Source organism: Cupressus sempervirens, chromosome 10 (genome assembly GCF_028749045.1).
Source record: "Cupressus sempervirens isolate cs-2001-9-10 chromosome 10, ASM2874904v1, whole genome shotgun sequence".
NCBI classification, from domain to species: Eukaryota; Viridiplantae; Streptophyta; class Pinopsida; order Cupressales; family Cupressaceae; genus Cupressus; species Cupressus sempervirens.
The window spans coordinates 844372360-844393653 of record NC_143127.1 but is presented as its reverse complement, the minus strand read 5'-3'; positions in this window follow the sequence as shown (position 1 = coordinate 844393653).

Here is a 21294-nt window from a genome sequence, read left to right as displayed (position 1 = left end):
GTCAAGGGCCTTAATATTACAACATAACAATTATTAATATGCTACTCCAAGTCTTCAACCAACTTGAGTGTCCAAAGAAACTATTCAAAACCAAATACCAAGAGTACTTAATAACTCTACTCATCATAAATACTCTCCCATATGGGAAGCATAAACATTCATTCTAGTCTAGCAATAATGCTTTGTACCACTAGACTAATGCTTATTGCATCATCTACTTAGAAGCATGCCTCTCAAGTACTCAAATGTATCTTTAGGAAAAGGCTTCATAAAGATATCTACAATCTGATCTTTAGTACTTACATACTTCAATCTAATCTCCTTTTCCACTGCTTTCTCTCTTAGCACATGATACTTAATAGATATATGCTTGGTATTAGAATGTAATAAATGATTCTTAGAAAGTACTTGTCTTATCTTAGTAAATGATAATAGGTTCTTCAAAATTAATTATGATATCCTTTATCATCTATGTCATCCACATGATTTGATTATAGTTATTTGTTGCTGCAACATACTCCACCTCAACTAATTTAATATCCATATGATAAACCTTGAACTTCTTATTTACTGCATAAGCCAAAAAAATCCTTACTACTTCCATTCTAGCTATAGGTGCATATGTCTCCTCATAGTCTATGCCTTCTTATTGTGAATATCCTTTGCAAAAAAAAGTTTAGCCTTGTTCCTCACAACTTTTCCTTGCTCATTCATCTTGTTTTTGAATACCCATTTGGTTCCTATCACATTCTTGTCTTTAGGTCTAGAAACTAATTCCCATGTATCATACTTCAAAATCTGATATAATTATTCCTTCATTGATTGAATCTAATGATCATCTTTACATGCTTCATTGCACTCTTAGGTTCAACTTGAGATATCAAACATATCTCCTCATTTACTCTGTTTCTTGTCATCACATCTTTGTCTTTGCTTCCAATTATCTATTTAGGAGCGTGATTCTTTGTCAGATTCTTGTTAGGGGTAGGAGTTGACATCTCAACACTTAGCTCATCTCTAGGTTTATATCTCTCCTCTCCTCTTTGCTCAATAGTTGGGACATCATTCTGTAAATAATTGTTAGTCTCAAAGAAAACTTCTACATTTTTTTAAACAATTCTAGAATTATCTTCTTCTTCATTTGAAATATAATCTACCAGCTTTTCCTTAGTTCCAAACTTTTCATCAATCCTTACATATGCACATTCAACTATTGTCTTAGTTTTATAGTTAAAACATTTGTACACCTTGCTTTTCAATGCATAGATGAGAAACATACCTGCATCACTTCTTGGATCAAATTTACCAATATCATAATCTCTCTTAATATAACATTTTCTCCCAACATTTTGAAATACTTTACTGATGGTAATTGGCCAAACCATATTTCATAAGGTGTCTTGCTCATAATTTTTTTGATTGGTACTCTATTCAAAGTGTACACTTCTGTAGGACTACTTCTCTCCAATATGTCTTAGAAACATCATTCTCAAATAACATCACTCTTGTTACCTTTGCTATTGACTTATTTCTTCTTTCAAAAATCCCATTCTGCTCATGTGTTCTAGGTGAAGATAGTTATCTTTTACTTCAATTCTCTTCACAAAATGTATTAATCTCTCTAGAGATGAGTTCTCCTCCTCTATCTGATCTTAAACACTTTATCTTAACACCAAATTCATTCTCAACTCTATTATTAAATATCTTAAGCTTCTCAAAAGCTTCAGATTTCTCTTTAGGAAAAGCTACACACATCATTCTAGTAAAATCATCAATAAAAATCATAAAGTCCCTTTCACCATATAATCTTCTTATTCTAGAGGGAACACTCACATCTATGTAAACGATCTCCATCTTCTCTATGGTAGTGAAATTCTTGCTATGAAATGATACTTTCTTCTATTTAGCCAAAATATGTTCTTTACACACAACATTAGAAGGCTTTGTAATCTTAGGCAAGTCTCTGACTACAAATGTACTACTAACCTTTACAATATTATCAATGTTTATGTGACAAAATCTTTTATGCCACAACCAACTATTGTCTACTTTAGCTACCAAACCTATCATTTTAGTAGGATTCAACTAAAATACATTACCTCAGGATCTTGTGCCTATTCCAATAAGCTTACCATCTCTGTCTTTGATAATTCAAGACTTCTTAGCAAATTGCAACTAATAACCCTTATCCACCAACTATCCAACACTCAACAAGTTATGCTTCAATCCATCAACAAAATAAACATCATCAACATTAATTTTACCATCAAGAGTAATGGATCCAATTCTTGTTATATGATAGGTTGCATTGTTACAAACTCTAACAATACCTCCATCATGATTCCTAAACTTAACTTATTCATATCATCAGTCATGTGATGTGAAGAACCACTATTGATTATCCAATTAGATTTCTTTTCCACTTGGGAAACTAGAGCTCTTTCTTCTCTAATATCTCTATCAAGATCATCTTCCTTGATAGCCACAAATCCCAATTCATCATCACTTTCACTTTGACCTTTCTCTTAGATTCTTCAACCTCATTTACATCCACAAAATTTATACTTTTTTCTCTCTTTTAGGACATTTAGATGCATAATGACTGAATTCATCAAAAGTTTAACATTTAAAGGTTTTCTTTCCATCTTTTTCTCTTCTCACAAGAAGGGGTATACCTTCCTCAATCTTCTAGTCTTCATCAGATATATTGCTACCAAAAAAATCTCCACATGTACTTGTAATCCTTGTTAGATTGGGTCAAATGTTTAGGGCATTGAAAGATATTTTGATTCTAGCTAGATCTCTAGATTGTCTTAGATCTACTTCTAAAAATTCTAATCTTACAAGCAATGTTTCCTTTGTGAAATCTTTAGTGTAGGGCATTACTAGCTGAATCATCTGAGCTACTTTCTTGAATGGTGGTGTCAAAATTTTCAAGATCTTCCATATTACTTCATCTTCTTCCTTGGTTCTACTAAGAGACTGAATTCCTATAACAATTTCTAAAATTATACCAATATAGGTTCTTAGAGATCCATCTTCCATCATCTTACCATCTTGAAATGCACATATCCAATTCTAAAATCTCATTCTTTTTGCATGTGTATCATCTTCAAAAGTACATTATAATGCTTTCCAAATTTCATGAGATGTTTGAAGTGACTTTACCTGATTGTATTCATTCTCTGGAAGAGCTAATAGTAGATCTTCTCTAGCTCTCATGTTACACATAAATATATCTCTTTCTTCTTCAGTTCATTGTTTAAGTTGTTATTCTTCCAAAATTGTCTTCTCACTTTTTTTTCAAGATCTATTAACCTAGACCATGCACAATAAATGAGTCTTCATCTTCTCCTTCCAAATTTCATAGTTGGCCCCATCAAATCTAGGACTATCCTTTCTAAAAAGATTCACCATCGATCTTCCAAAGTTGTTAAGCTTATCCTTCAAGGACTAGCACTCTGATACCAATTGTTAGAATATATAGTCCACTAATATAATTGAGAGAGGGAGGGTGAATTAGTTATCCAACTAATATCACAATTAGAAACCTTATTAAAATTTAACCATATGAGAAATATAACCATAAACCACAAGAATATTCTCATACACAATAACCCCAGATATGTTAATTAGGAAAACCCTTGATTAGAGGGAAAACCTCAGTGGCGATGGTACCCACAAGATGATGGACTAATATAAATATTCCTTGTTAGAAGATGGAATCAATTATGGGTCTATGAATACATTCAATACATATGAGTCCATGATAGGAGAATTTGAATCCTTATTAGGAGATTCCAACCATGTTAGGAGTATTTCCAACCTTGTTGGGAGTTGTGGAAGATAGTTGGGCCCACTGCCTAAATAGATTCAAGGGCAAGACCAATGAACCCACTATCCAAATGATCTCTGTATTATTCCTTGTAGAATAATATAAATGAAATTTACTTCCTTCCCCTTCTTCTATCCTATCAACTAGATCTCCACTCCTACTAATCTTGTAACTAGATCAAAAAACTTGCATCCAATAATCCCTTGGATCACTAACCAGATCAAAAAAATTGCATCCAATAATCCCTTGGATCACTTACATGCATTCCTCAAACACTCTACTCCTTTTTACACTTTACAAACAAAGAAAAATTCTTTCCTTTATACCATATCTTCAAACTAATTTCTTGAGTTGGCCTTTAGGATTTCCCAATTAGTTATAATAAGAATATTAATTAATTACAATTGCAATAGCACTATCGGTTCATAATCTATACAAAACTTCACATGTGTGATGGTTGGTCTTGCACACTTGCTGAAATCACCAACAAACTATCCTTTGTTACTCCCTGACTGTGTATCTTCTTGTTATATCTCAAATCTAAGATAAAAAACAAACATCAAGATCTACTTTCCCAATACTCTGTCTGTAAACTACTCTTCCTAAATCAAGTAAAACTTCTGTATGTCTTTGAATTAGACTCTACACAGTGAACCATGTCATTAGGACATTGTGCCAAACATGTCCATAATTGCACATCACCAGACAACCAGAACATTTTACATACAATTAATATTTTTGTCTTCTACTTAGCTAGCCTTTATAGAAACCATGTTATGTTATCTACAATGACTAATATTGTCATGAATGCAACATGTCAATACTCTCCAATTCTTAGGATACTCCTTGAAAGTAGTATCATCAAAATTCATGCTAAGAGATCCCATGTAGTTCTTACTACCTCCAAAATATGATTCTACAATTGAAGTCTTGTAGCCAAATCCATTAAAATATCAACCACTGAAAGATTATGATCTTCTATGACAAGATCCTAGGATGTTTTCAATTCTCTTTACATGATCTCTAAATAAGGTATCATCATTATCTGAATAGAGATCAATTTGGATCTCATATTGCTATTAGCTACCTAAAGCTCAACCAATGTACCTTGAGAATTTAGTAGATTATTAAAATGATCAATGCTTGATCTTACTGACTCTAAAATAATACTATTGGATCTCTTTATCTCAGCCTGAATATGATTTATTTGTACTTGAATGTTATTTTTAAATCTTGGCACATCTAACAAAATTGTGTATAAATGTTGTACCTTCTCAATTAGTTCTAGCATAACCTGTACTCTCTCTTTTAGTTTCATTTTCTTCTCAATAATGGTTATGGAAACTTTTTCCACATCCTTAGCTTCAAATCTTCTCCAGTCCAATCCATTAGTTTCTCATTTGACTCAATGTTACCAATATTCACTTGATCAACTATACTTACAAGCTGGTTGATGATTGGTGCATCTTCATCAAAATTTTGAATGTCAAAAGCATCAACAAAAATATGCTTTACATCATGTAGTACCTTCTTCTTCTTAAGCTCTAGTCTTCATTCTTCTCGTCTCTTCTTCTTCACCAAAAAAATTTGTAGCAAAATTGTTTGCTCCAAGGTGAGATTTGCCAAGTCCAATTGTGGCATATCAATGAGTTTATCTAGACTAACTTCAATATTTGGTGAAACATCTTCTATTGTTTTCTTCTTTCTTGTTCAAGAAGTGTTACTGATTGACACTACTTTAGGAGTTGATGAAGGGGTGTTACCACTTAGTGCACTTGTACATCTATGATTGAGATAACAATTGTCACACTTTGTTAAGATTTATTTGATTTGTTTCTTTCCTTAATATGAGGTGCTGAAATAATCTTATTATCTTTCTCTTTACCATCTACCTCTGTATCTATGGGCTTTGACTACTTAGACTCTAGAGTGTCAGGAGTGTTGTCATGTACTGGTGATATGCTACCTTGTGGACTTGGTACACCTAAGATCTCTCCACTACTGTAATCATCCTCAGTGTTTAAAGTGTTCATCTCTCCTATCTTTGTTGATACTCTAAAAATGCTTTTCCAAATAAACTTGTCTTGTTGTGCTACAACTTCCTCTTTATTTTTTAATATAAATAACATTGTGTAATTAGGAAAAAATCTACTCCTATACTATTCCAAAAATGTATCTTGTTGATATTAGGATAGATCAAGCATGACTTAGACTAATGTGTCAATTCCTATATATTTCTCTACTACTTCATCCTACTACAATCTCCTTTCTAGTCTATCATACAAATCCTTGGGTATTCCTTTCTCAATTTCAATAGGAGCTAACTTATGATTAGAAATGATATCCAGCATAACCTCCTTAATATCAAATTGATCAACATTGTCTAATGTATCCTACTTTTAAAATCTAAAGTTAGATAACATAGATTTGCACATACTTCTTCGATGGATTTAGATAGCCCTTTAGTTGGTCCTTATTAGAATATATAGTCCACCAATATAACTGAGAGGGGGGGGGGGGGGGGGGGGGTGTGTTGAATTAGTTATCCAACCATTATCACAATTATCAACCTTAATCAAACATAACCATGTGAGCAGTATAATCAGAAACTACAACAAGATACTTATGCACAATAACACTAGATATGTTAACTAGGAAAAGCCTTGATAAGAGGAAAAATCCTAGTGGGGAAGAAATCCACAAGATGATGTACTAATATAAATATTCCTTGTTAGAGGATGGACCTTGTTAGGAGTCTATAACAACATTCACTATATATTAGTCCCTATTAGGAGACTTTGAATCCATGTTAGGAGATTCCAACCCTACTAGGAGTTGTGGAAGGCAGATCGACCCACTGTCCATTAGCTTCAAGGGAAAGACCAATGAACCAATTATACAAATAATCTTTGTATTATTCATTATAGAATAATAAAATTTAATTATACTTCCTTCCTCTTTCTCTATCTCATCAATTGAATCTTTGCTCCATCTAATCTTGTAACTAGATCAAAAATCTTATTGCTTACTCACATTCACCAAAACACTCTACTCCTTTTGACACTTTTCATATAACATATATTGTAATTTCACTTTATGAACAAGGAAATCACCTTTCCTTTATACCCTATCTTCAAAATAATTCCTTGAGTTGGCCTTGAGGCTTTCCCAATGAATTATAATAAGATAATTAATTAATTCACAATTACAATAGCACTATCAGCTCACAATATATACAAAGCTTCACATGTGTGATACTAGGGCTTGTGCACTCACCAAAATTATCATCAGACTACCTTTAATCATTGGCTAACTACACATTACCAAATTATATCTCTTCTGGAAGATATAATAGGATCATTAGAAACTACTTTCCATGCACTCTATCTTTGTATTGCTCTCTACAAATCACTTACAACTTCCATACATATTCAACCTAAATTATGTGCATTTAACCTTGTCATCAGGACACAAGGTACAAGATGTCATTAAATGAACTTCACTTATACATCAAAACTCTATCTATATAGGTATGATCTCTATCTGCTACTTTTCTAGTCTTCACAGACTTACTGCTATGTTGACATCAATGACAAAGACAACCATGAATGCAACATGTCAATACTTTCCAATTCTTAGGATACTCCCCCAAAGGAATGCCATCATAATTCATGCTAATAATTCCCCCTTTGGCATTGATGGTAACATAGATGAAAAACATCTAAGTTCCAAGAATACCAAACAATACTTTGTTGCTGCTACTATTCTCATCTTTTCAAATCCTCTTCATCAATAAAATCTAAAAATCCTTTGGAACACTACTTACTCTTATCTTCATGAATCTTTCTAAATCTCCCTAATAAAGTATCTCTCCCCCATACATACTTAGGAGATATTTTTCATGCACTCTTCTCCCCCATTGACATCAGTGACAAAAGACCTCATTATGCCAATTGTTGCTTAAAGAATTTAACCCTCAAGTGACCAAAGATACTGTTCAATACCAAGTACCAAGAGTCCTTAATGACTCTTCTCATCATAGATACTCCCCATATAGGAAGCATCAACATCTAGTCTAGTCAAATAATAGTATTATATACCACTGGACAGATGCAATCTCTACATCGTCTACTTAAAAGTAGGCAAAGGCATAACCCTAAGCATATCTCTCAAGTACTCTAATGTATATTTAGGTAAAGGCTTTGTAAAGATATCTGCAACTTGATCTTTAGTACTTACATACTCTGATCTAATTTATTTTTCTACTACCTTATCTCTAAGAACATAATACTTAATAGATATATGCTCAATCTTAGAATGCAATATAGGAATCTAAGACATAGTTACTATACTTGTGTTATCATAATATGTGATAATAGGTTCTAAAAATTATATCCTAATATCTTTTAGTATCTGCTTCATCCACATCACTTGATTACAATTATTTGTTGCTGCTACATACTCTACCTTAGCTGTATTCTACAAGATACAATCTTGTTTCTTGCTCAGTAAAGAAACCAATCTTCCTCTAAGAAAGAACAATCCACCGTTGGTGCTCTTTCTATCAACAATACTACCTACACAATTTGCATCAGTATATGCACATAGAGTTAAATCACTTGATCTATCAAACCATATTCCATAATCAGATGTCCCCTTCAAATATATGAATATCCTTTTTACTACTACATATTGATACTCCTTAGGATCAGCTTAAAATTTATCTATAATCCCAACTACATTTTCTATATCTGGTCTAGTGTGAGTCAAATATTGCAAATCTCCAATCATGGATCTGAACTTCTTTTGCTCACCTACAGGTGTCTCATTTTTTCTAGATAACTTGTGACCAATTATCATTGGTGTAGCAATAGGCTTACAACTTTCCAAGCCAAATCTCTTCAACAAGTCTTTCAAATACTTAGCTTGTGAAATAAAAATTCCATCACTATTTTGCACAATCTAAAAACCTAGGGAAAAATTAATTTCTCCTATCATGCTCATCTCAAACTCATTCTTTAATACTTTACCAAATCCAAGTTTTTCCAAAAAGCTATCCAACCTTGCATACCAGGTTCTAGGTACTTGATTTTGTCCATATAGAGATTTCTTCAGTCTGCATACCATATCTTTTTCTTTTGTTAGAGGGAAACCTTTAGGCTACTCAATGTATACCTCTTCTTCAAGTTCTCCATTTATAAGGTTAATTTTAAATACATCTAATACACTTTGAATTTCTTGTTCATTACATAAGCTAGGAATATTCGCATTGCTTCTATTATAACTTTAGGGGCATATGTCTCCTCATATTCTATTCCTTTTTATTGTGAATATCCTTTGAATACAAGTATAGATATGTTCCTTACAACTTCACCTTTCCTATTCATCTTCTTTGATATACTTCTTCTAGGAGTTTTCAAGTCAACTCTTTCTTCTACTCTAGGATCAGATCTTTGTTCTTCAATTTGATTCCCATTTTGCAAATCATTATTAGTTTTAATGATAACTTCCACATTTTCATGGTTAGCCTTTAGATCAATAATAGTTACCAAAGCTATCCCTTCTACTACTTCCTTTTTCTTAACAAATTCAAGATCATTATCTTTATTATTATAGTCATTCAATAATCTTTCCCTACTTGCTTTAAATTCTTTATCTTCATTAGAAAGTGAACGGTTTCTAGATTTTCTTACTCTTTTAGGACATCTAGACAAAAAATGACCAAACTCTTTACATGTCCAACAAACACAAATTTCCATACCTTTTGGCTATCTTTTCATAAGAAAATCAATTCCTTCTTTGATCTTCATGTCTTCTTTAGATCTAAGTCTATCTTTACTTGTGCTTCTATTCTTTCATATGCAACAAAAGGATTCTAGATCTAGTAACTCAATGCTTTTTCCTTTAGAGAAATTTGATAAATCACCAAGAATCTCCATCTTCTAGGTGTCAAAATTTCCTCTATTTGACTTAGGACTATCCTTTCTAAAATGATTTGCTAGTGATCTCCCAAAGCTATTATTCTTTCTCTTCAAGAACTTAATGCTCTAATACCAATTGTTATGTATATAGTCCACCAATATAACTAAGAGGGGGTGAGGGGTGAATCAATTTATCCAACTATTATCACAATTATCAATCTTAATCAAACTTAACCATGTGAGTAGTATAATTAGAAATTAAAACAAGATACTCGTACAATAACACTAGATATGTTACTAGGGAAGCTCTTGATCATACGAAAAATCTTAGTGGGGATGAAACACACAAGATGATGTACTAATATAAATATTTCTTGTTAGAGGATGGACCCTATTAGGAGTCTATAACAACATTTAGTACATATCAGTCCCTATTAGGAGACTTTGAATCCCTGTTAGGAGATTCCAACCCTATTAGGAGTTGTGGAAGGTAGATGGACCCATTGTCTAAACAACTTCAAGGGCAAGACTAATGAACCCATTGTCCATATAATATATGTATTATTCCTTATAGAATAATATAATATAATTTTACTTCATTTCTCTTTCTCTATCCTATTAGTGGACCTTTGCTCCTTTTGATCTTGTAACATGATCACAAATCTCACATCCAATAATCCCTTGGATCACTTACTCACATTCACCAAACACTCTACTCCTTTTCGTACTTCACATAGAACATATATTGAAATTTAGTTTAACAAACAAGGAAAACATCTTTCCTTTATACACTATCTTAAGAATAATTCATTGAGTCATCTTTGAGGCTTTCCCAATTAATTATAATAAGATAATTAATTAATTCACAATTATATAGCACTGTTGGCTCATAGTATATAAAAAACTTCACACGTATGAAGGGCTTGCTTACTCACTGATGTCACCATTAGACTATCTTCAATCACTAGATGATTGTACATTACCAAACTATATCTCTCCTAGAAGATATAATAGGATCATTACAAATTTCTTTCCATGCACTCTATCTCTATACTTCTCTCTAAAAATCACTTATAACTTCCATACATATTTGACTTAAAATCTATGTATTTAACCTCATCATTAGGACACAAGGTACAATATGTCTTTAAACATGCCTTACTTGTACATCAAAACTCTATTCACACATATATGATCTGTATCTGCTACTCTGCTAGTCTTCACAAACTTACTGCTATGTTGATAGCAATGAAAAATACACTCATGAATACAACATGTCTATACTATCCAATGTTTATGATATTAACCTAAAGGAATACCATAAACATTCATGCTAACAATCCTGACCAATCTTCTTCTTCTAGTTTTAAGGGCACTAGTTTCTATAGACTCTTTTACCTTCTTTGCAAATTTCCCAAGACTAGCATTTGCCCTAGTCCTTGGCTTGTTTGGTGGTGGAGGAGGGATGGATGTCACTACCAATTTTTTTTCCTTCCTTGAGCCTTCTTTCTCGATGGCATAACAAAAACTAGGGCTTTATCCTCGTCACCTTCTTCTTCTTCCTTTTCCTCATCATCACTATCTTTTTCCTCATCTTCACTGAGACCTTGTGTCAACTGTAATGATTCTTTCCCTTTGCCTAGGGCACCCAATTTTGTTTCTAGGTCTTTAATAATTTTCTTCCTTTTCTTTTCATTAGAAGCAATATTAATACTTATAGTTATTCTTGCTTTAGCTTCTTCATATCTACCAAATGATTTCTTCTTTCAGTAGTGCCTCAATGTTTGTACTTACTAGATCACTATCTATCTCATAATCCAAACTTTGTAACCAAGCCTTCCTTAGCTTTACTACTTGTAAAAAAGTGTTGTCCGTATCCACATGAAAAAATATGTCATTGTAATACTTTGTGACCAGCTCTTCAGGTATCCCTATTCTCTTTTCATCCTTTTCTTTAATTCAACAAAATAAGTATCCATTACATTCTCAAAATTTTCTCCCAACTAAGTAATGAACTCATTAATATGTTTTGTCACTAATTTGTCTTACTCCCATACAACATTACCAATACTAGGAAAATACTTTTGCATATAAAAGAAAATACACACAATGAGTGATTCAAACTTACACATTGAATTCTTTGGTTTTCTTATGGATGACATATTTTTTCTAAGTTGTAGCCTTTTTATCTCAACAATATCATACTCATTCTCTTTTATTACAATCTTTCATGCTTGATCCACAACCATAAAGGGCACACTATTCAATCTTCTTGATTGATAGAATTTGTGAGCAATGATTCTTACTGCAAACTCAATTAGTGGATTAAAAATATTTATGATGGATAGAACATGTCCATTCCATTCAGCTCCAGTGTTTTCTTGAACTTCTTCTTGGCTCAAACATCGCATGGTTTTATTCTTATCTAGGATTAGATAGCCTGTAACCCTACAAATAATTTTTTTTGTAATCTCCACAAGTCCATTCTATAATTAGTACTACATGTCATGAATTCTTCTCAAAAAAAATTTAATCAATTTGATTTTTAAATTCCTCAAGAATTCTAGGGTACAAATTAACCCTTTCCTTTCAACAACTTTGAAATTATCTTTAATAATACCTTCATTGCATAACTTCTCATATGCTTTAATGATCTTGTAGTCTCCTACTTCTCCAATTTTACACATGAAATGTTTTCTAACATCATGGATCATAATGACTTTACGTGGTATCAAAGATAGTGCACCCATTGAATATCCTTTCATTGTAATTTCTAGAATGACACAAAACTCTGGTAGAGGACAAGCATCACTCTTCACGAGTTGAATTCTACTAACCTCTTGGCTTATTCTAGTGGTTAATGATGCTACCATGTTCGCCATTAGGTTTTTAATTTATTTCCTTCTCTAGATTACTTGACATAGTTTAAATATCCACACATTCAAGCTTCTAGTCCAAAATTGCTCTTGAAATATTTTACTCATCACTCAAATCAGCAAAACACTCCGTGTTCTTGAAAATATGAGTGCAAGGTATGATATAATGTATTCAAAATTTGATATATAACTTTTTTGATCAATTTAGGGTCTCCATTTATGCTATGTACTTAGGTATTTAGAAGCCAACTATCTCAGTCAATATTGATGCCTTTCAACTAGGTTTTTACTTTAGAGCTCAGTCTCTTCCATGTATCACTCAGTCTCTACCATTCATCTTCTAAAGTGCTTGGTCTATGTTGCAATGCTCAGTCAACATAGAAATTTTTATTGATGCATGCTAAATTCTTCATAAATTTGTTGTTATACATCTTTATATATGTAGATATTAACTTTTGACACATTTATTTGTAAGAAACTGAAGTATGATGTATCAATTAAGTATACAATTCCATAGATACCTCTCTTGCTTAGTTTGAGATGACATGATCACCTTATCCATAGGATTGGATGACCTCAGCTCCATTTACTCCACTATTTTCATCTTCTATTCTCTTTTTCCATTTATGGTTCATTTCATTCCTCACTTGCTCAATGTCCACTTTGCCTTTGCTTTTGTTTTTTATTTGATTTGTTGAATGTAATTGAGTCATGCACTTTTTGCTTCAGTGTCCAAACTTGTGACATTTGGAACATGCATTGTTAGGTACATAATTGTTCCTCTAATTTTTCCACTAGGGTTTTTTTTGTGATCTACAATATTTTTCTCTATGCTCATACTTCTTATATTTATAGCAATATCCTTCAAATATAGGTGTACTAGATGTATTCGCCAGTCTTGACCTACACTCATGTCTTTGATGTCCTTGTTTATTGTAGTAAAAATAGTGACCAGTAAACATAGGTTAGAATTTTGCATACCATGTTTACTTTGATAGATATTTGTAGTATGACCAAGTTTCCCATAGTTATAACATGTTAGTTTGTCCTTTGACTTTGCATTCCTCAATTCTCCATTCTCAGATGATTCTCCTTTCTTAGTGCATAAATGTCTTGATTCATTAGAACAACTTGATGAATTCATAAGCTCTTCAAAGTACTTTATTGCCTCTTTAGGTTTGTTGAATTTTTCCATAGATTATTTCTCAATTTTTATATCATTCTTTATTATATCCTTCTATGATTTGAAGTTTGCAATTTCCACATTTTTGAGATTTAGTTATTGATTTGCAAGCATTAGTTGATTCATCATGTCTAGTTGGGTGTTTATGAGCTTTTTCATGTTTGATATCCTTTCTTCAAGTTTGGTAGCCATTACAACTTTTATCGTCTTCAGCCATAGTCTTGTCTTCTTCAACTTTCCCTTTTTGTTTAGTTACTTTACATAGTCTTACTGATTGGATTTCATGTTCTCTTTTCAGTCCTCTTATTTACTCATTCAAGAGTTTATTCTTGTCAAGCAGATCAATAGATGCTTTTTCATTTGGATTACTTAGTTTAAATAGTCCTTCAGTCTCAACTTCTTCATAAGAAAATTATTTTATCTAGATGGAAATTTCCTTTCTCCTTTTGAGGGAATCCTTCATATATTGTCTTGTCTTCTCACATTTCTATAGTATGAGTTGGATATATATCACCTAATTGTCAATAACCTTGTCCAATTTGAAAGCCTCCATCTCCAAGATCTAATCTCTAAGCTATTAATCTTCCTTTAGAGAACCAATGCTTTGATACAATTTGTTGATTGATGTATCCATAAATAGGATAAACAACATACTAAGATGGGGGAGGTTGAATCAGAATCTTAAACACTTAAATTTTTTATCAATTCACTCACATTTATCAGTAAATTTGTACATGTAAAACTTGTAATGTACATCTACTATAGCATATAAATCTCATCTATCACATGCACAAAAATAAACACATAACACACTATTTTTAACCCATAAACCCTCCAAGGTGAAGGTAAAACTATGGTGTGGATGACACCCACAATTCTTCACTACTACAATAATAAATTTAACCTATTATGGTTACAATGTTTGATCATAATATATGATCTACCCTATGGGGGGTCCTCCCTATTAAAAGCTTAAGAGACTACTAGGTCTCACCTTGTTAGAGGATTTAACACTTACAACAAAGTAAGGACTCTATTATGAGATTTACAAAGATTTGTTAAAAGATTTACCTTGATTTAAGTTGGTTAAAACTACTTTAGTACCCAACTCTTGATTTCCTCTGTAAGCTAATTTTGAGTCTTCTCCTTGCTAACTGACCTCTCCTTTGATTTAATATTACTTGTCTTTCCCTTTCACTTTATTGCCATGAATAGGTCACTTATTTTGTTATGTGATAACATAACCCTTCACTAACTTTTGATTTGATCTTGATCCTTCACTTTACTCCTTGCTCACATGCATACATTTATCCATTCTTTCTCTTTCTCAATCTCCCATACATACATGATCTAGGTTAAGATATTCACTATTTAAAGATTTTCATAAAGAGTCTTCTAGATGGTTCCATAATAGCCTCTCCATTTGAGTCGTTGATCACAAATAATAGGTATATGTAATCCATGTTATTCACACTTAAAACTCTCTATAACAACCTCTACAAATATTAAATGTTCCTTCCATGTCAGCTCAAAAACATGTTACCTCAAAATCTATTTCATTCCTAACTTTTGTGTAAACTCTACATTGCTTGGCCTTTACTATTTTTTGACACTCAACATTGTTATTTCTTGATATGTATAGTGTTCAACACACACTATGTCACTTGACACTTGTATGCTTGAAGCTTTCTTGGTCATTGTGGAGCTTGGATCATATTAAAATACTTGGTGACCTTACACTTGACTCTTATAGAGCTTGACACATACTTGCTTATATACATGACTCGACCTATGTAGAGTAGCTTGGTCATAGTGGTGACCATGTGACTCTACCTTATAAATGATTGAGTGGTTGAAACTAATAGAAAACAATGGTTAGAGATACCAACATGAAGATCTATCATTCAAAATAAGGTAACAATAAATCTATGGGACATAGAGGATGCATTATTTTGGCATGACTCTTGGGGCAGTTACAAAGCCTTAGAAAAAATTCCATCTATCCTCCATACAATAGTTTATTTAGAATCTAGGTGAGATTCTAGAGTTAAGGATTATGCGATTTTTTGATTGAGAGATATCAAATGGAACTAAAAGGACATGGATGGGGAGGATGTTCCTTTAAGTGAGAAGGACTTCTTGAAATTTTTTCTATCTTCTCAGGAAATTTTGTTTAGGGGAGGTAAACAATTCACACATATTCGATGACTACAAGACTAGTGTATATATCTCTAGGATGGGTTACAATCTTATTCAATCCTCTCTAAGGTTTTCTAAGAGTCTACTACCCACTAATATTTTCTACAAAAAAATATGCCATCCTACTATTGGAAATATAAGAGGAGTAACTGAGAGGGGAGGGGTGAATCAGTTACTACAAAAATAAATCCCAGATCTCTTAGATGTTAGTACAAAACAATTCTATGAAAGCTTAATTCTAATAATGTTTAGCAAACAAATAAATGTTGTAACTTGGTAAATATTGGAAATGCTCGCCAAACACTTACCCTAAAAAACTTAAGATGTTATTTATGATTATCATTACTTTAACTTAGTTGCAAGCACATGAAAGAAATAGCATGAACACATTTGACACCAAGATTTAACATGGAAACCCAATTTTGGAAAAACCACAAATTACAACTAGTTACCATTTTTCACTCTTCTAAAGTGAGCCTTGTTAAGAACCAACCCTGTTAAAGGTTACAAAATACACTGCTAGGTGTAACCCTGTTAGAGGATTTAATCACCTTGCTAGGAGCGGCCTTGTTAGAGGTCTTTAAACAATTCAATTGAATTGCCACCTTATTGGAGGATTACAAATAGCTATTAAGCCAACTATGTTAAGAGATATAGATCACTACTATAATGATTAGAGAAGTAATAATGACATGACCTAATTTGGATGCAACTAAATTGCTAATTATAGCTATCAATTTTGGCTTGTACTTGATCCTTCCTGATCAAATATATATTTTTAGCTTCTCAAGGATATTCTACTTATCCTTATAATTCACTTCCTCTCAGCATCACCAAATCTTCAATTATCTTCCATACATTTCTTCACACTTCTAATCCTCAACTTGACCTTTTGTTTATATCTCTCATATTGTCAAGTTGACTCAAATACAACTTAGAATAACTAATATTCATCATCTTAGTTAGCTAGAAGCACTAGATAAATCAATTGAACTCAATATGCCAAAATAAGAAAAATCCTTTGTTAGTCAAGTCTACTAAGTAGACACTAACTCAAAAATGATTTTCTTGTGTTAACCAAGTGAAGCTGGATAAAAACTTCATACTTGCAAAGTTCCTTTGGCAATTGAGTGAGATTAGTTAGCACTAGTTCCATCCAACATTCCTTCATTAACTAAGTGAGCTCAGTTAACACTCAAATTTTTGTAAACTTTCCTTTGATGCCTAAGTAGACTCGATAGACACTGCCTTCTAAACTTAACAAGCTCTAGAATGCTTAGTAGCCACAAAATGATTGGTAGCCACAAAAAACTATCTTCAGTGCCCAAGTGATATCGACATACACTGATTGATAATGATATGATATTTGTGTAACATCAAAGATAATACACAATTAATCAATTGTTTCAACACCTATGGTAGGGGTGTTCACTTGGATTGTCCTTCGTAATAGGGTACATACAACATAAGGTTTATGAAGATGGACTACTAGGGCGCTATTATATGCCCCCTTTGTGAATAAGAGGAGAAAACTATAGATCACCATTTCCTTAGTTGTCTTTTCTTAAACTAATGTTGGCATTAGTTGTGGGTATAAGCACAAACCTGTGTCACCATTTTATAAAAGAAAAGGCTAACAAAACTGTTAGATTGTGGTGACTGATCAGGAAAGTACTATACATACTTCATAAATTCTTTGGGGTTTGGGGCAGTGCCCCGAAATTTTTTTTTGGACTGTGGCTAACGTGTGGCTGTCATTGTGGCCGACATATGGTCAACATGTTGTAACCCTAAAACAACATAAAATACTTGTATAAAAGGACTTAGGGTTAGGTATTTTTGATTATTATATTCTGTTGTGATGTGAAATTAGTTCTTGTAGTAGTATTGAGTTGTAAGGGATTACATATTCTAATCAGGTTGTAATCACTGGATTGTAATAAGATCGAACTTTCTGTTTGGTGGACATAGCCCAGGGATTGGGTGAACCATGTTAAATCTTGGTGCCTTGTGTTCTTTTTTATGTGATCTATTATTTTCTATTATTGGTTATATTTGCATGTAATTGTTATTTTCTATCTGTGGTTTTATCCTAAGAAGTGGTATCAGAGCGAGGTTGTCTTTTAGTTATCCTCTGTAGGAAAGTCTCATGGTTAAGTGGGAGTCTCATGGTTGAGTGGAAGTGATGGCAGATGAGGGTAAGCTGAGGGTTGATAGGTTTAACAGGCAGAACTTCTAGTTATGGAAGATGCAACTGGAAGACTATCTTTATCAGAAGGATTTATGGAAGCCATTGGAAGGCAAAACAGAGAATCAAGGATCTATATCAAATGATGAATGGGATCTTTTGGATAAAAAAGAACTCAGAAGCATTTGGTTATGCTTGGCACCATTAGTGGCATTTAATATTACAAAAGCAAAGATGACAGAAGAGTTGATGAAAACCCTAGTAACACTGTATGAAAAGCCCTCCTCTTCAAACAAGGTATTTCTCATGAAGCATTTCTTTAATATGAAAATGGTAGAAGGTGGATCTATTGTAGATCATTTAAATGAGTTTAATACTATTATTAGTCAGTTATCTTCTATGGTTATCAATTTTGATGAAGAAATTAGGGCTCTCTTGATTTTGTGTTCTTTTCTTGAAAGCTGGAATGGCTTGGTAATGGCTGTGAGTAATTCTATTCCTAGATCTAGTACCCTAAAATATGATGATGTGATTGGTGTTATTTTGAGTGAGGAAACTCATAGGAAATCCTTAGGTGGATCTACATTAGGAAGTGCCTTGAATGCACAAAGCAGGGGCAGAATGACTGAGAGAGGAAGTAACTCTGGAAATTATGGAAGATCAAGAGGAAAGTCAAAGGGGAAGAGATCTCAATCAAGAGGACCAAACAACTACTAGTACTGTGGAAAACTAGGTCATAAAAAGAAAGATTGCTAGAATCAAAAGAAAAATGAAGGAGATAAATTAGATGGAGACAAGGAGGAAAATGTGGTAAGTAACAAATTTGAAGAGGATACTTTGCTTTTTTCTTTAGAAAGTGTTGATGATTCATGGGTTTTAGATTCTGGTGCTTCATTTCATGCTACACCTCATAGAGGTTATTTCATTGATTATGTCCAAGGGGATTTTGGACTTGTTTATTTAGGAGATAATGAACCCTATCAAATTGTTAAAAAGGGAAAAATTAAGATAAAGTTGTAGAATGGGAATCATTAGCTACTACATGAGGTAAGACATGTTTCGAAGCTGAGTAGGAATTTAATTTTAGTAGGGCAACTCGATTATGAGGGTTGTGTAGTTACTTTTAATGATAAAAATTGGAAGGTTTCAAAAGGTTCCCTTGTAGTAGCAAAAGGTGTGAAAGTAGGCACCTTATATCTTTGTACATGTCATATTGTTCCTTCTACTTTAACTATTTCAGAGAAAAATAAATGTTTAGGAACAATTGTTGTAGTTGAGCAAGGAGAACAAATAGCTGTTGTAGATTTTGATACAGTGTTGTGGCACAATAGACTTGGGCACATGAGTGAGAAAGGTATGAAAGTACTTCATTCAAAAAAAGTTTTACTAGGTCTAAAATGTGTTACTATGGATTTCTATGAAAGTTGCGTGTATGGAAAACAAAAGAGAGTGAGTTTTGTAAAGACTGGGAAGGAAAACAAAAAGGAGAAATTAGAGCTTGTGCATACCGATGTATGGGGACTGGCTCAGGTATCTTCCCTCAGAGGCTCTCATTATCATGTTATATTTATTGATGATGTAACAAGAAAGGTATGGATTTATTTCCTTAGACAGAAATTTGATGTATTTCAAACTTTTAAGAAATGGAAATGCTTGGTTAAAAATGAGATTGGTAAGAAATTAAAATGTCTCAGATCTAATAATGGTGGTGAGTATTGCAGTCATAAATTTGAAGATTATTTCTCCACTAATGGTATTTTTAGATAGAAAACTATTCTAAGGACTCCACAGGAAAATGGAGTGGTTGAATGCATGAACAGGACTATAATGGAGCATGCAAGGAACATGAGGTTACATGCTGGGTTGCCCTTACACATGTGGGTAGAGGCTATCAATACTACTATATATTTGATTAATAGAGGTCCCTCTACTCCTTTGGGCTGTGGTATTCTACAGGAAGCATGGATTGGTAAGAAGGTGAGTTATTCTTTTCCCAAAACCTTTGGTTGTGAAGCATTTTCTCACATAGATTCTGAAAATAGAACCAAGTTGGAAGCTAAGTCAAAGAAATGTGTATTTGTTGGATATGACATTAATGAATTTGGTTATAGGCTTTGGGATTTTGAAAATTAGAAAATTGTAAAAAGAAGGGATTCCATATTCAATGAGAAAGTGTTGTACAAAGATCTGTTGCAGCAACATGAGAAGAAAGAAGATGATTATGTAGTGTTGGATGATACTCCAAAAGCTAATATTCCAACCATTCCTCATGATGTGCAACAACAGAAAATTAGACCTCCAAAAAGTTCTTCTCCCTCTTTGTATTCTATTTTACTTACTGATGCTAGTGAACCTGAAAGTTATGATAAAGCTGTGTAGGTGGATACTAAGATTCAGTGGGAGTCTGCAATGAAAGATGAAATGGAATCTTTGCTGAAGAATAAGACAAGGGATTTGTGCAAGTTGCCTATAGGTAAAACGGCTTTACATAATAAGTGGGTTTACAGGTTGAAAGAAGAGGTAGGAGGTAAGAAAAGATTTAAAGCTAGGTTAGTTGTGAAAAGATTTGCACAGAAAAAAGGAATTGATTTTGATGAGATATTTTCTCCTGTTGTTAAGATGACTTCTATCCATACTATTTTAAGTCTTGTGGCTACTGAAGATTTGCATTTAGAGTAGCTTGATGCTAAAATAGCCTTCCTTCATGTTGATTTGGATGAAGAAATATACATGGCTCAGCCACGGGGATTTGAGGTCAAAGGTAAGGAGAACTTAGTGTGCAAATTGAAGAAAAGTTTATATGGCTTGAAGCAAGCACCTCGGTAATGGTATCTAAAATTTGATAGTTTTATGCATGAGCATGGATATAATAGGTGTCATTCAAATTACTATGTTTATTTTAAAAGTTTGGATGATGATAGCTACATTATTTTATGTTTGTATGTTGATGATATTATTGTAGCTGGGTCTAACATGGATCATATTAAGGGGCTAAAATGCCAGTTAGCACATGCATTTGCTATGAAAGATTTTGGGGCAGAAAAACAAATCCTTGGTATGAATATTTATAGAGCTAGGAAGAACAGAAAATT